Raw genomic sequence first — 17,587 nt, 5'->3', positions numbered from 1 at the left:
AAAATAATTTAATGAAGTGAGGTAGTCGTGATTTTTTTGGATGAATTCAACTTATTAATTAGTATAGAATTTATTATCAAGTTAATAAGAGGAATTAGTATATGGATGACGACCTAGCGGGGGAATAAATCTCGTCGTAAGTTTTTATTGATCCCAAAAATCTCTGATCATGACGAACCATTCATGTGTAATTGGGTTCAGCGGCTCCACATAAAATATGAGTTTGTGTCTTGAGATTTTATAGGGAACATAAATACTTAATTGTATTTTTGTCCGAATCCCTCCATAGTAATGCAAGTTTGTGATACATTTCTACAGTTATTTGTTTTTTAATACTTATTTTCTGTTGGTTGTTAAATATTGTTAAGACTAGGAATAAAATAATTAGGAACATTTAAGCTTAAAACGTATTTAAGAAACTATTTAACTGAAAATGAACAAGCTATTCTATATCTTGTATCCTAAGAGTGTTTCATAATGTGGTCACGGAAGCCGCAGTGCATTATTTGAAAGAAAAGATTCCATTGGAAAGTTGTAACGCTTCTGTTGTTATATAAAGCATATCTTCAATTTGGGGCAAAGACAAAGGTGCTGTACACAGCGCGAGTAATATTGCCATTCAAAATTTTTCCGACAAGTTCCACTTCAAGTGAGATTCATTTAACCATAAAATTACATTGTCTCACAGACATTGTCAGATGGCAATGAACTGCACTTTGACATAAAATCGCTTTGAACGATATAAATCTATTTCATTGCCTTAATAAAGGGTGATTGAGGTATTCGATAGCAGAGTCATCATTTTCTATGACTATCTTGAAAACATCGTTAACGTCTTTATGTTTAACAAGAATATTAAAAGTATAAAAAGAAGTCACTCTCGTGCTCTCAGCTTATCATGTTTATTTTTAATGATATATTGAACGAAGAGTTAAGGAGCTAAGTATGTGCTAAAATCTTGACCGAAGGTGCGTATTAGGTGATTTAAAAACTGATGCGAACAATAACTAACAATTTGAAAAACAATTATGTAAAAGATACAACATACAACTTCCTCCGCATAATCCTTTATTGTACCGTGCCTTTGTCAATCAGAACCAGTTAAGTCTACATTTTGTGGTTGAAATAATAACCCTCGTTAGCTTTAACAAAGAGCTGGGCGATATGTAAATTCGTGAAAGGTTGAAGCACAAAAAATCCAGGATCATACGAACAACAGGTGTGTTCCTGATTTCTAATAGGTGCATTCGTTATGTAATTACTGACCAAGGACTGCTATTGAATATACTTTTTATTAAACTTTTACCATCGAAAACTTTCATTTTTTTTTCTGATAAAAAACGTAATTTCGTTTCTGTCAAACGTTACCAAAATGAAATGGAACAGAACAGATTGTTTTGTTTGCTCTAAGTGAACGCAATTCGATTTAACTAATACGTACTATTCTCTAGCTTCTGGGATGAGCGGCGTGGGCGCTATCTTCACATTAGATTTACGGCGCTGCAGCCTTCCATTCCGACTGGTCAAGATCGAAGAGTTATAGCTTCTTACACTTTTATTGCTTTTATTACTACTTCCCTAAACAATTTCATTACAATACATTGATTTCAATATAGAGATGAGATCAGTGGATCATTAGTTATTTAATAATATTAAATAATTCTATTATAAAATATTTTTTTTACTAAATTGAAAATTAATACAGACGTTGTATCGGACGAATTTTATCTTTATCTTGTAGCAATAAACTTATTAATTGTATAATCTGAAAATAATAATAATGGTAGTTGAATATCTCAATAATAATGTGGCCGAGCTGGAGTTATCTTTAAAGTTATTGCTTTAGCTTCTTTGTATGTTTTCTGTATTTACATTAAATAAATTAATATAGTGATATTGAAAGTTATACATTTGTTTTTAGTGTAACTTATATACTTTTGTAACAGGAGTTTTTTATGTCTCATTTCTTCTTGCACTTCACGTTCCATTTTAAAATATAATTCAAAATCAGACAGACTTTCACTCTAGCGATAGTTAAGTGATAAACCAAATAATTAAATTAATTCCAACTAATAGCCGACTATACAGATAGTGGATCCGTAGCACTATCAAATAGTAAATCAAAATTATCTCCCGTTCAACAAAATGGAAACAATCAAAGAATAACTGAAGGAATTTAAGTGGCTTTCAATTTAGAATATTACTAAGCAACGCTAACAAATTGTACTGTTTAATTTAACTTGTAATGAGAGAATAAAACAGATGAATAAATCAATATGCCCATAAAGTATCAGCGACGTTCCTGATTACAAGGTATTGTGTGCGGATTGCGTACATCAGTAGCATGGACACGAGCGGGTTAGCTTGTAAGCCGATTTAAAGTCTTATACGAGTTCTATTCGTGAGAGCTATGATTTATATCCATGCTTGCAATTACTCTACTTGTGCCTGAATGTTATTGTATTAAATTTGTTTTGAATCTATTAAAATTATCCTCTTAATAACTGGCAATTATTTTATTACTTGCTTTTTGATCAAATTTTCAAACTAATTACAATATAATGCTATCATGATATTTGTGGCTTTTTGACGTATTTTATATAAAATAATGCCTCATAATGGTTTATTTTACGTTTAACAGTTATAGCTCGTTTTATTGTTTGGTTGTTATCAATTGGCAAAGGGTTCGGAGACGCTCGTGGATTGATGGATGATTATATCTTCATCCTGCTGTACCCCGTCCCATCCGCGACGAATCCTCGACATTCGAGAAAAGTGAGTGAATAATTTTGATACTCTTATCATATTAGTTTAGATTAACGTTTAGAAACTTTATTGTACCATATTTATTCGATCTTAATTAATTAAGTTATTAATTTTAATACTTCATTTCTAATAACTTATAATCTGTTCTTTTATAAATTTAAATTATATAATTTCAAAAAGATTACGTACTAAGATAACTTTCTGAACCCATAATTAACCAAAAAATGTAATAATATTTAAGTCGTTAATAAATACTGCAGACAATATTCAATATTCAGACAAACATTATAGTAATGTTAAAATTAATAAAAGTCCCATAGATATTTAACAGTCAAGATTGTTTAATCGCGTAATGTCAACCTACTACCTGTGTCATTCACCGTGTTGTTACAGGTCGCTTCGTACGACACAAAAAAACTCCTTTCAAATGGTAATTGACCCAAACCGACAAAGCAAATTGTCACAAATAAACACTGATACATTTAGTTTTTTGTGAAAGACCGAAAACCTGGGCCTCATGGGTAAGGGGTCAGAAAGAACCGATCAATCAAGATGAAAAAAATAATCTTTTACTGAATTTTTTGTCTCAATTTCTTCGTGACCCTGCTTTGTGACTATGAACTTTGATTGTTATCCGTGAGAATACTGATTGTATGTGTGTGTGCTCATAAAAAACAATAACATCATCTACAAATTAAATGAAAGCAATTATATGATCTCTAAGAAATATAGATTTTATAAATTATTAAAAAACAACGGCTTACTACTACTAACAAGCTTGGGAAGTATGAACAAAGGCAGATTTTTAATCGAACGTTTTCAAGATATTTATTTAATAGTTGCGATAATATAAACAATATAAACTATACATGCTATTCGCAAATTTTAGTACAGCAATTGAAAAGTTTATCAAGATGAAACTATTTATGATATGTTTTATATCAAAGATAAATTTTATTGCACATTAATCCTAGCATCCTACTTTCATTGTGTTTATTTAGTATTTTATACACCTGCGGTTGACATTTTGATATCATAACAAGATTTAATTATATGTAAATCTGCTTTCCATTTCTGAGACAAAATAAAAAGACAAAAGGAACATCAATCTCAATATTGATTTAACCCTATCAGCGACGGAAGCAGGTGCCATGCGCACGCGCAGTCCAGTCACAATCAATGAGTGTTTCCTAACTATGAAATTAAATGATAATCAAGGATTTTTTCATATTTGGTTAAGGAGTTTAATAAGCGCATAGCAACTATGATTTCAGGAATCGACAACCTTCTTCACTGTATTTAATCTGATTATAAAATATATATTTTTGTATTAAAATTTTAGCCCATATTTATATTTTCTTTAAGGCACATAGGAATATAGTTTATTATTTATTTTTCTTTAGTAGTTTATGACTACACAGCAAAATTTTAAAATTCATTGCAATTTTAAGTCTAAAAACTGGAAATGAAGGTTTTGTAGACGTAATAATGGGTGCGAAAAAATGTTTGTAACAACTGTATGGGCATCTTCATTATTCATTTTAACGGTTTCGGCACAAATGGGTTAAGCGTCATGCTTCACCCTGATGTTACAGATAGATATTTGATAGAAGGCTTTTTTTGGGGCAGATGTACAACTTATAATTCGTCCGTATCAAAACACTTCAAGGGCTAGATCGGATCTCAATGAGGCGATGTGGTTTTTTCTTATTTTATGTAATTATTTAATTTGGTTAATGTTTTTATAATTTATTTATAGCACGTGAGTTGTACAATGTTTTAATATATTTTCTAACATAATTAATACTTCCAATACATGGAGCTAGAAGTTTTTAATTAGGTATATTTAAGACATAATATTGACGAACAGAAGAAAAAGTTATTAAGTAATATTTTTATAGAATGTAAAATATTATAAGTAATGTCTTGATAACGTCTAAGATTTGGTTCCATCCTCTAATAAATTGACGCATTTTGCGGCTCTATTACAAAGCCACGATAAAGTCAAAATCCCAACCATTCTTCAAATATTTAAATAATAGGGTAATTTGTTAAAGCAAACATTTTGCATATGAAATCCCGTATTCTGCCGAGGGCAACTGATGACTTTAATATGCGCACGTTTACCATATACCAGACTAGACTGATGTATCCTCGATGGAGACTTAAAATGCATTTGACGGGTTGACACCGATTTAACTTGTACTATATGATAAACAGCTTTATATTCCATATTTGTTTTTGTCCAGAGTTTTTTGCATTTTATTTTACAAGATTACTTTAATTGATTTTACTTTTTTACTCTTATTGATTATAACTTTAAATATAAATATTGCTTTTAGTGAATGAGAATAGGCACGTGTTGTAAAGGACACATTTTCTTCATTAAACTAAAAAAATAAGATTTTGTTGGTGATCACGCCATCTATAAGCATTCAAGCAAACTGATGTCACAGACTCAAAGTGTACTAAATGTCGACTCAATAGTTCAAATAAATACCAAGAGATGGCATGGTTAAGTTCCATTAATTCAAGAGCCATCTATTAATTTCGGCATGTAACTCAAATAAAACATTTTGTTATGCTCTAGCTCTGTGTTTCCTCTTCTCAGTTCATTCAAAATAGAAGAAGATGGCGTTGAAGCTATCTTTTTGTTTGTAAATGCCAGCTCGTGCCTATACTATCTTTGTTTTTCTATCTTCCTTTTTTTTGAAACTGGTAGCATAATATTAAATATTTACCAAATTATTTTTCCAGACACATTAGATAATACCAATTTCTTTTGAAAAGAAATGACACTGATAAAATTTAAAAAATACGATTCCTATTTATCATTCTATTAATATGTTTAAGTTACGTAAATATATTAAAAATCCTTAGATGAAGTAAAAAAAAAGAAAAGCATCTTTTATTTTCTAGAACAAACTACCCTTTTTTTATTTATCAAAAAATAGTTTTGATATTTTATTTATTATTTTGACTTCATAAAAAATGATTCATAAAAAATTTAAACATGTGATTACTTAATAATTCGATATACAAATATACTTAATTCCATTTCTGCTAAGAACTTCATGACGCTCTTTAGTGTTCCGTAGCCAAATGGCAAAAAACGGAACCCTTATAGAATCGTCATATCTGTTTGTCCGTCTGTCCGTATGTCACAGCCATTTATTTCCGAAACTGTTAGTGCGACATAGTTGAAACTTTGTAGGTTGATGTATCCTGGTAACTGCAATTCGAATTTTGAATAAAAATTAATAAATTTAAAAATTAAAGGAGTTCACTCCATATACGGAAATAATTAAAAAAAATTCAGCTAACCTATACATGATGGGTGATTATAGATAGGATTTTAAAAAAGACATTAAGGTTTTTAAAACCATTTTTCAGTAAACTCAATTGTTTGAAAGATAGACGCTTCCAAAGAGGAAAAATGAGCCCCCCCCCTCTAACATTTAAAATAAGAGACTGAGAAAACTAAAAAAAATATATGCTGTAGATTTCAATGAAAACTTTCAACGATAATTAGTTTGAACGAGATATCATTATTAGTTTTTAAGAAATAATACATTTTCAAAAAACACATATACAACTTTGTCGTTCATACAAACAATATGTAAAATTAAGTTAATTAATTAAAAAAAAAACATCGATCAAAGTTACAACGCACTATAATAACTTTTATATTATGTCATTTACTTGCTGCTACGGAACCCTTCATGGGCGAGTCCGACTCGCACTTGTTTATTCTTTTTTATTGTGTTGTTTTATTTTCCACGAAGGTTATCAAAAAAATACAAAATAAGAATATTGTGATATCCTTTTTTGGTAATAATGAGCAAAAGTATAATTATTTATTATTTAAAATTGTATACAACACCTTATCTGGATGTTTAGATCAGTAAAACCTTTTATCTTTGGTTTAAGGTGATTCCACTTACGTATTCTATTCAAAGATGTCCTGAATACGTAATGGGGGTAAAATGATTCGAGTTCTACTCCGATTCAGTGGGCGCATAAATTAGCGGTGAGAGCGCCATCGCATTTTCACAAAAACTCCAATAGTAGGGGAAAGTTTGGCGATTAAGTCGTGCGACGTGGTATGGCCAGGTCTGCTTGTGACAGTTAGTGCTGCCACTTGTTATAATACGCTAAACTTTCGACCCTCGTCAAGGTACCCTAAATTAATGGAAACCGCATTCGCAAATTTATTATAGGTAAGTACTCTTTTTTATTCGAAACTTTGGCTTACCTTTAAATAGCTAATTGTAGTTATGTTTAGAAATATTATTTCATGATAAGGGACGGATCCATAAAAATATACATTTTAAACATAAATAACATAACTATGTATTTACAGTCACATTTGCATTCTACAGCCATAGTTCAAAAAATAATAATTGTATTGTTTTGAAAGTAGTTTCTATTCAAAGCAAGTTCATACTCGTAATGAGATTTAGAATCTCGCAAAAACAAATGAAAATGAAGTGAATTCTCAATTTAGTACTTTACATCTACTAATTGTTATTCAGCACGCGACTTTGTAAAAGGCAAAAGCTAGTTCCATTATAAAGTACAATTTTTTTTTTCACCCTTTGATGGATTTTCATAGATGTATGAATTTATTATCTGTTACCATTTCGACTTTAGAATTCCCTCTATAGCTATGTTTTTGTCACTCCATTTTATAATCAAAAATTTAAAGTTTTTTAATAGAATTCTATGTAGAATATAAAATAAAAATACCGTGTGAGAAGTTGGTTTATTTGTTTAGCTTTATCTAGATTTCTTTGACGCCACGTTTTTGAAAGCGTCTATGTTATGTAATTACGTGAGCGCATACAACACTCTCCTTAATAGAATTAATTTGCATCGCCTTTTATGTGAAAGCTTCTTAACAAGTTTGCATACAATTTGACTGTTTAAATTTGCAATTTTTATTCGTTTTGAACTGAAGCGTCTTGACATTGTCGAACACCAAAACGAAATGCAAGAGCGACGTCAAGAAAGTCAGATAATTTATTTTTGTATATAAAATGTTATCCTGTTTGCGTCATAGTAATACGTATGCTTGTGTGTTAGAATATATATTTAATAATAAAGGATCTAATAATATTGCCAAATACTTATGTTAAATGTCATTTCTAAAAAAAAATTACATAACAAAATACAATGAGATAGTATTATGATTTTTTAAAAGCCATTTTTCAACTTTCAGGAAATAGATCGTCGGTTATTCCACTTATTTTAATGAAAATTTTAAAATACAGTATTTTTTTTATTTACAGTATAAAGCTATTCTGATTATAATTTACATAACATTATGTTTTCGAGAGAACGATGCTTGAAATAAATTCCTGAAATTCTATGTTGAATACCTGACGTAAATGCCGAAATCAAATACTTGAAGCTATTCGTGATCAGAATTTGCAATATTAATGATCATAAATAATAAAAGATTTATTAAATATTTTAATTTCGCTATAAGCTATCAAATTCGTTACACAATTAAGCAATTCTCAACAATTACAATTTCGAGATTCCGGATCAAATCACCCAGTGTTTTTATTAGTAATAAGTTATAGAAGTATCGAAAGTTTAATGTTTAAGTCTATTAACGTTGCTTTGCCAAAAACTTTTCTACAAAACCCTACAAATTAATGACATAAATATAAACAAGGTGAAATAACAAGGGCTACAGATAACATTTGTAGCACACGATAACTAAACAGCTGTTATTATCATAATCAAATGTTAGAACGAATCATAAAATGATCGGACGTAAGAATTCCCAAGGACTATAATATAGCCGGAAAAACGTTCTGAAACCGAGAGCAATAAAGACAGGCAACAATTTATTTATATGATGCTACAGGGAGGAGTTATCCATGGATAGGAACGAGGTAAAATGAAGTTGATGCGTGCCCGGACCGGCCAGGTAAATAGGTTGTAAGAACACAATACAATCAGTGTCCGTTCAACACAGGTCTTGCAACGCTAACCATTTGTAAACATATGACAATCGTCTTACATTAATGTACATAACAAAAGAGGATATACAACTTATCAGTTAAATAAAATTAATTATACTCAATGATGGGAATAATAAATAAAACTGTACATCGATATTAATTCACACATATAAATCAACGGTTCGTAGCTGGGATCATTGAACAATCAGTTAATAATCCAATGTTTGATAAAGACGCATAAAATCCCCACATATGAGCCGATGGAAAGCACAGTGCGGATTTAACAGTCAAACTGGTAATTCCGCAAGCTTTGCCGTCGCGGATAGACATCAACATCTGTCAGCGTTAACATTCGGATTTGTGGAGATCGGATGGATATTAAAGCTGCACTCTGTGAAACTGAAGCCTACAAACTGAAACTACCAACAAAAATGGAACCTCAATCGAGATTGCTTTTACAATCTTTATTAAAAACGATAGTTATTTGAGGTCGTATTCGTTGACAGCTGTTTTTTTTTCTGTTATTTTTTGATTTCCTATAGATATTGAAACTAATTAATGAACTTTTAATTTTGTGTTTTTTTTAATACAATGTTTCAAACGATGAAATTTTCGTTCTGGAATATAAAACAAATGAATGAATTTATTAACTAGTCGAAGTGATGTATAATATATTTGTATTATGCTGTATAAAAACTCCAATGAAAAATTAAAATCTAAATATAAGAATGATTTTTAGAAAACTAATCTTCTAAATAATTACAAACCAATAAAGGAGCCAAACCAGTATCGGGGCCAATAGTTTCGTTATAATGATAGAAATTCCCTTATATAGTTTTATAATTACTACTTAGTATTGTTGATTTAATAAATTTTATTCTATTAGAAATGACGACATTTCAATCAATATTAATGTTTTAGCCAAAATTTACGATAAAATAAGATACTATTATCCGCTGGATAGTTTTATCCCTAAGGCAATTACAATATGGATGTATGTAGTCAATTTGCGATAAAGCTATTTGTTAGATACAACGACTATTTCATTAATCGGTTTCGATTTCCCACGTGAAAATATCCGATTTCCTTTTCCTATTAAAGCAGAAAGTTCATTAAGTTAGTGGAAAAAATATGATACTAATAATGAGAAAGTGATAATATCAAATTTATTATAGGTGGTTAAGTGATGGGATAGACTTTTTATTTTCTTTATATTATGTTCATACTTTATGTATAGAAATACACTTTATATATTGGAGAATTATCCCAAAAAAATAATTACGAAATTTTAGTGTGTTAGGTTTTATGGTACTGAATTTTCCCACTAAAATATATTCTGTGCTTTAACGTTAAAATGTCCAGTTGTGTTAGGAACCACTTTATTTTGCAACAACTCTTTAAATTGCTTCACGTGTAAGGTATTTTCTTTTGGAAATTAATAAATTAGCAAACAAAAACCTCATAAAAGTTTAATATGACTTTTTCATCGTGTATACTTTGAATAGACAATGACATGAACTACAAATACAATAAGTACAAGATCACTAATTAGATTCGTGTATTAAAAAGGTGATGTTACATAATATATGAGTTATACACGCAAGGCCCAGAGAGGACGACGGCTCCCAGAGGACTCCGAGTACGCGGTCACGTATAAATTACTGTAACGGGAATGTTCTTTGTTTTCTCGACTTGTACCGGTAAACTTCTTCTTAGGTTCAAATCCTGACTTGAATTATGGGAGCTAAATTTTAATGGAGCCTCCATTGGGACATTTATTTCTTTTACGATAGAGAATTAAAATATATAGTGCTATATATAGTCAAATTTCGCTTAGATATTGTTTTGGAAACAAAATATAGCTTACGTCCTATGTTACTCAGAAACGTAGAGTGACTTTGGCGTTTATAATATAATTAGTTGGATCTGTAAATCTTGGACTTTTTTGTAGTTGCAATTGAAAAATTTCATATTACTTTAATATACTAGCTACAAATATTACATATTCATTAATACTAATGATATTCGTATGCTGATAACTTTATTAGCACCTAGACCGAAGATGTTAATACTGTAATTTGACATTATAATTAACAGTGTACGTTATGAATGTAATACATCATAGCTATTGTGCGTAACAATAACAAAATATCGCAATTTGAGCTCTATTGTCCTTCAAGCGTAAGCCTTCTATCAGCTTTCTGAAGGTCTACAGTAACCGGTCGTGAGTTGGTGCACATTCATCAAAGTAGTTAATTTGTGAGCAGATGAGTCACAACATCATCGCTCATCCTGTAAGTTTCGAAACCGGATTGTGAAACACTCGGCACTATGTTCCCTTCCGTGGTTTAGAAATAGATTTATATAACCCTATTTACTATTAGTAAATTTTCTTGAAGATGTTAAAGTTAGGTCCTATAACACCTATATATAATAAAATTTGTCAGTAAAAAACGTTAACATTTGAAACCTTGCGGTCGCTGGCATCGTAAACATTATAAAACTTTTACGACGCACACCATGGTCGTCAGACCGTTGGCCGTTTTCGTTTCTAATTAGTAATTAAATAATATGACCGTGGATACTTTGTCTTTAAGTATTTACTTCAATTTTATTTGTCAGCTGTTTTGTATTTAGAATATTGACATAGGTATTTGAACTAGCATAATCAGACAGACCTTGGGCCTGCTTGTTGAGTACTTTATAATTGCAAACAACGAAGTTCGTAACAAAATGAAGATTAGGCCCGCGGCGGTAACTCAAAGTTTGATATTTAATGTCAGATTAGGTCAGGAGCAGGGAAAGGTCGATTATTTGTTGACAAGTTCCAAAATAAAAATAAAGATAATATGACTCACAGAGATATAACGCGATACTTTATTAATGTATACAATATTTATTTTATTCCTTCTACGATGTGGTTTCTGTGCTCATACGTTTTGTGCATTTTAAGTATGACTTCAGAGACCGAACGTAAATTTTACCAAAACTTGAACAAACAAAGAACACACCAAAATAAATACCCTTACAATCCCAAGTGACACACTCATTTGTACAAGCAATAAATAACTAAACGAACTAGCTGAAAGCAAAGTATTCATTTCCAGACCTTTCAAGTTGAAACTTCGAACATCTTGGAAACTATCCTAGAGTGAGCATAATGTAATATTAAAGTGAGAAATAGTTTATATTCGTATATTGTCGGATAGGATAATCATTTAAATATATTAGGATAATCTATAAGAGTATTTAGGTAAATAAACTCATTTCGTGAAGGCGATCTACATTGGCGCAGCTTCGTTTAAAGTTTTAATCGCTTTCGAGCCTTGATAAACAAATTTTAATTAAGTTTTAATATTACCGCGTAATTGCTGAGGCGAAGGACTATCACAATATCTCTGTTTATGAATATTTCATTTTGTTGCAAATGCAATTTCGTTTCGTAAATTCAATCGTTATTGTTTTATGACAAAAAGAAGAAAAAAACTGTTATATTTTTTGCCTTAAAAGTCCATTCTACATCAGTTTTCTTTTTTTTGTTAGATCATTATTACTTACAGTGTAGTGCAGCTACGAACAATTCAAAGGCCTTCAGTAAAAACTATCCTTGTGTTGGTTGACAAGTAGAATCGGGAGAATACTTCCATTTTTCATTCTCTAGTAGTGCAGATGGAACTCCGTTATTCTGAACGAATTGTACCTCAGGGCATGAATTTAATCTCAGATTTCGGATCTGCCTATCTTGTAAGAATATCATTGGATTTTTTATTTTATTTAACAGCATTTTTAAGTATTAATCGTTAAATAAGAAAACTTTTAAAAGATTCAAGAAATCATCAAATACTTATAGACAATTTATGTCTGACTCTTCTATTTTAAAACTTAAAAAAAAATATCTTTGAAAAAAGTAACTAAGTAATCTCTATTAAAATAATACGATAATAATGATTGACAAAAATTATCATTAAGACGATACAAATCGATAGACAACGTCTTTTCCTAGTAAAGGAATTAAAATCCCTGACGTAGCGAGCATCTGATGTTATAAATCATAAGTGCATTATAAAACGACGCTGAGACGCTTCGTTAGGGAAAACAAACCTTTCTATTAAAGGCTTAAGATAAATTTTGTTGGAAGGTGCGAAATATTTTGCAATTTCCATCCTCTCTTGGAATATAATTTGATGAATAAATATTCTCTTAAGTTTAAATTTTTAATTATATTCAAGTCTTGCTTAAGTAATTAGGACAAAACAAAAGAGCGTTTCATAGTAGATACAATTAAAAAGATTCAGTATAATTCTAGTGAATTTCGTAACATTTTATTGTTGTCTTATTTTGAAATTATTCATATGTGACAAGGTATTTGAAGTATAGGAATTGATTGAAGATTAATGGCAGGATTTATTTGCAAGCAATGACAACAGTCTAAGCTAGTATTTCACTTAGCCCGCAACAAGGACAATGTGTATCGATCCGTCCCGTTTGTCGACAGGGGAGATTATAAGTTGCAGTTACAACGAGACTAATGAATGCGAGTGGTATTACCGGCTCCGACGCGCAGCCAATTACATAAAAGTTGTCTGACGTGGGAATCCCGTGCGATACATTATCCGATATGACTGTCACTTTTTGAAGTATACAGAAATTTTTATAAAAATTCTAAACGTAATAGAATTTCAGTTTTAAATATAATGCGATTCACATATACGTCTTTATATATGTTTAGTTTTGACAGTTGCAGTTTGTTGCGTATTTTTTGTGTGTAAAATAATGCATGTCTGAAAGTATGACCATGTTAATATTAATCAACTGTTATTTTGCAACAAATACTTATATTACCCGACTTGATAGCGTATGTTCCGCTGCTTACAGTTCCCTGTAGAAATAACCGGCCATAAAAGCTTTTTCCGTCGACATTTTTATATTGTACATATCCGGAGTCTCGCACGTATGCTGTAGATAGCAGATAAGAAATTTAAATAAATCTTTGTCTTTAACGGTCGATACGTATTTGTTTTAATTCTTTGATAACAAAATGTGATTATTCTAAAGCTCTATTCAATCCCAAATATATTTTTTGTTCTGTTAATGGTGGATGAAGCAAACATATAATTCTGCACAAGATGCTAAATTTTATCTACCAACAAATCCCGACTACGTGCTTTCGTATAATCACGTGGATAGAGAAGCATGCTCATCTCATTCCCTCCAAGTTTACTTAATAAAAATTTATAAAACATGAATATATTTCAAACTATTCTGTTGTAGCATAATTTGTTCACTTAAATACCACAAAATTTCTGACACGCTAACATTTCGACCAAGTCTAACGAGTGTATTACTTTTTAAAATTAATAAAAGGATTATAACTTGTATACAATGGGGAACAAAATAAAGAAAAATAGCATGTAATAGTTTCGGAAGGCCCAAACTGTTTCAATTTCACGGGACGTTTGCTGTGCGTCAAAGACGTCCCACGGTATCATTTTAAGAAGACCTACACTGTATAGCACTGTTTGTGTTCCCACATAAAAACGAAAAATACTGTAAGGTCTTTAATGTATTATTTTTATCATTCGCGCAAGTCTTATAAATGTTCATGTATATTTTTTTTTAACCCATGTTTGCTTCTTTATATGTTAGTTGCAGATTTCAGCGTCTTCGTTAGTATTATAGTTATAGTATAGTAGAAATTTAAAAAGGAAAATATTACTGAGGCACGCTAATAAAACTTTGTATATTTTAAACTATTTAAAAAATAAAATAGAACCACTCGCGTAAATTCTTTAAGATTATCTGGAAAGCGCTAAATATCTACTTAGGCAACTATTCAAAGTGCTCGAAGCTTTTAAGTATTCCATGTTCACGTACATACATAAAATAATACTTAAAAGCACAACTTTTAGCAGCTAAGATACGAGAGCAATACGTCAAACTTTACAGTGACCCAAATAAGGCATTCGTTTATAACACAACACTAACCTCTATATTGTTAACAATAAATAAGCTATAAGTATATTCTGTACATATTCTTGAAACTATTTACTACATATCCTTGTATATTTAAAGATAAAAAATATGTTGAATGTTAAAATATCTTTTATTTTGTTCGTTTATTTCTTGAGAAGCTTAAACTACGTACAAGATAGGATAAATCCATTCTATTATTTAAGCTAAATCGTTCTAAATCTTTTCACTAGTCACGTCTTAAAGTAGATGTGTGGAAATATTGGCGTTAAGGCTCTAAGGTACACAATTCCAATTCATCCTTACATTGTCTGAGTGCAAAGGCGTGTCGGTCCGAAGTCGGCCTCCGTGAAAATTCAGCACCCGACGGAAAATATGGCCGCTGATGGAACCTTAATGTTTCCGACTTGGCCGGCTACTTGCGGTCAGCCACGACAACCGAAGTGTCCCCTATAAAACTTGCTACACAATTTAGTTTAAACACTTTTAGCGCTTTAAAACCCTTTTAAGCGATTATAGTTGTTAGGTGAGAAAATTTGTTTTATGGTTTTTGCTTTTAAAAGCGCTTACTTTAAACTTTATTGTCAATGTGTTACATGTGAACAGATACAAAAACTGTTACTACTATGATAGTAACTGATAATGATAAAAATTGTTGCAGTTTTAGCGGTTAGAGAGCTCATTAGCAGTTGTACACACAGCCGGACAACCGAGACGTATGATTGACATTACGGAAATGATTTCGCCTGCCGTCCCCGTTATCACAATAAAGGAATCATTTTGTGAAAATATTCGATGTTGAAGATATTATCGTAAACATTAACGTTTATAAATAATGATTAAAATATTCAAAAAGAAATTAAGGAGACTGAAATGACCAATTTTATAGCGTCATTATTTGTAAATGTTTATTACTATGAAATATTTGTTAAAATAAAGTTATGACATTCTTATTGCTAGTTTAAGTTAAAGCGTATATTCTAATTGAAGTTGCTTTTATAATCTAATGCTAAAGGACCTACATATGTGTAACAATGTGTTAGGTGAAGTTCAATACAGCAGAATTAACTTGTTAACCTGATATTCAGTGAATGGTCCATCAAAATGAGTGATAATGGTGCTTTTACTGTCAATTTTATTTGATCATATACGTTTTTGGTTTCATCAACAATAAAAATAACCGAACCAAAGAGAATTGGATTTGTGGCTGGGGGCCGAATTCATCACTGCGGCTGTTTTATGTCTAATTTATTGGTTTATTCATATTATATGGTTTGTATTTTTATATTTATGTTTAAAATATCTTAATATTGCAAATGATATAATAACAAAATAAAAAAGATATTTTAAGAATCGCTTTTTATGGATTTATAATGTTTATATAATAAAAATTCTTAACAAGAGACATAATAATTGTATCTAAAATTAACACATTGAAAATATGGTATTTGATCAATATTTGCATATGAGAAAACTTCCGCTGATTAAATTTTTGTTTTAATTTTTTCTCTCAACGACTCGCTGCATAATATATGAATTTCAACAAAAACATCTCGTAGCCTCTTTAATATTGAAATCGACATAAAACAATGCTCCGTATATACCAACACACAGATTGCCTACACAGTTTCTTTTTTTCAGTACTCGAAATTCCGGGAAACAATTTCCTAGAGATGATACCGTCGGGTGAAATAAAACGTAACAGAAAGTGAGAAAATCGTAAAAACAATTCCGTGAAAATTAACTCAATCGAATCGGTTTACGGTGGAAAATAAGTAAGCGTATGATCCAAGGTTACGAGGGCATCTTTATATTGCCTGTCATATAGATATACTCGATACGTCTTTATACCCTTTACGTCAGAGGTTACGGACGTTTCGATCAAGTTTCACTTCCTATATACTAATACGGTTCTAAAATTATATTGAGACTTAGAATGCTAATATAAAACCTCAACCTGGTTTGTCTTCTTGAAAATTCTACCCGTAAATGTTATGATAATAATTGTAGAAAGCAATTTTTTAAATTCCAATATTTTAAATATATACTCAGAAAAATCATAATTTAGAAGATTTTTTATTGTGACAAATATTTATAAACAATATTTGTTCATATTGTCACACGATATTTAGCAAACACCGCTTTTAATAAATACCACTTTCATAAAAAATATAAGCAACAAAGACTAATAGGAAAAAGTTTTATGAGGGTAAAAGTCGAAATTTTGCTAGTTAGTACAGAGAAATGAGATTCGCGAGACCACAGTGAGGCGAGCATCAACACTTATTAAAAGAGGATTAACTCGTTTAAAGTACGATTGAACTTCTGCTTCAGACTTTACAACCAAGGAGCAACCGCACAGAAACTTTGAAACATCGAAGGCTATGAAGTAAAGCTATTAAAAATTAATCAACCCACTTGAATGAATACGTGGCACCCTGATTATTAATTTGCTTGTTTTATCCTTTTAACTCTTGTACTAATATTATAAAACAAATATAAACAAAAGAAGACCATATTGGTTTCTTTGTTGCGAAATATTTACTGAACAGACCGCAAATTTATAACTAAACAGACATGTTATATCAATATACTATTGTTTGTTGTTTCTTTTGCGCAAAGAAAAACTATATTTCTCTGTTAAAACAAATTGGGGTCGGGCGTTAGTTTGATTGGAGGTTATTTGTTGCCTTTACAATGAACATTAGTGAGCTTGAACGTTCACCACCAGATCTTGTAATTCTACACATATAGCTGTGTATACTGCAGTTTACACTTACTAAAAATATAATTCATTGTACGACTTATTCTATTGGAATAGAGTTCAATTTACTAAAACTATTTATCGTTTCCTGTACCTGCAAAACTCATTCCCC

This window comes from Danaus plexippus, chromosome 15, assembly GCF_018135715.1.
Source record: "Danaus plexippus chromosome 15, MEX_DaPlex, whole genome shotgun sequence".
Taxonomy (NCBI): domain Eukaryota; kingdom Metazoa; phylum Arthropoda; class Insecta; order Lepidoptera; family Nymphalidae; genus Danaus; species Danaus plexippus.
This window is presented reverse-complemented; position numbering follows the sequence as displayed.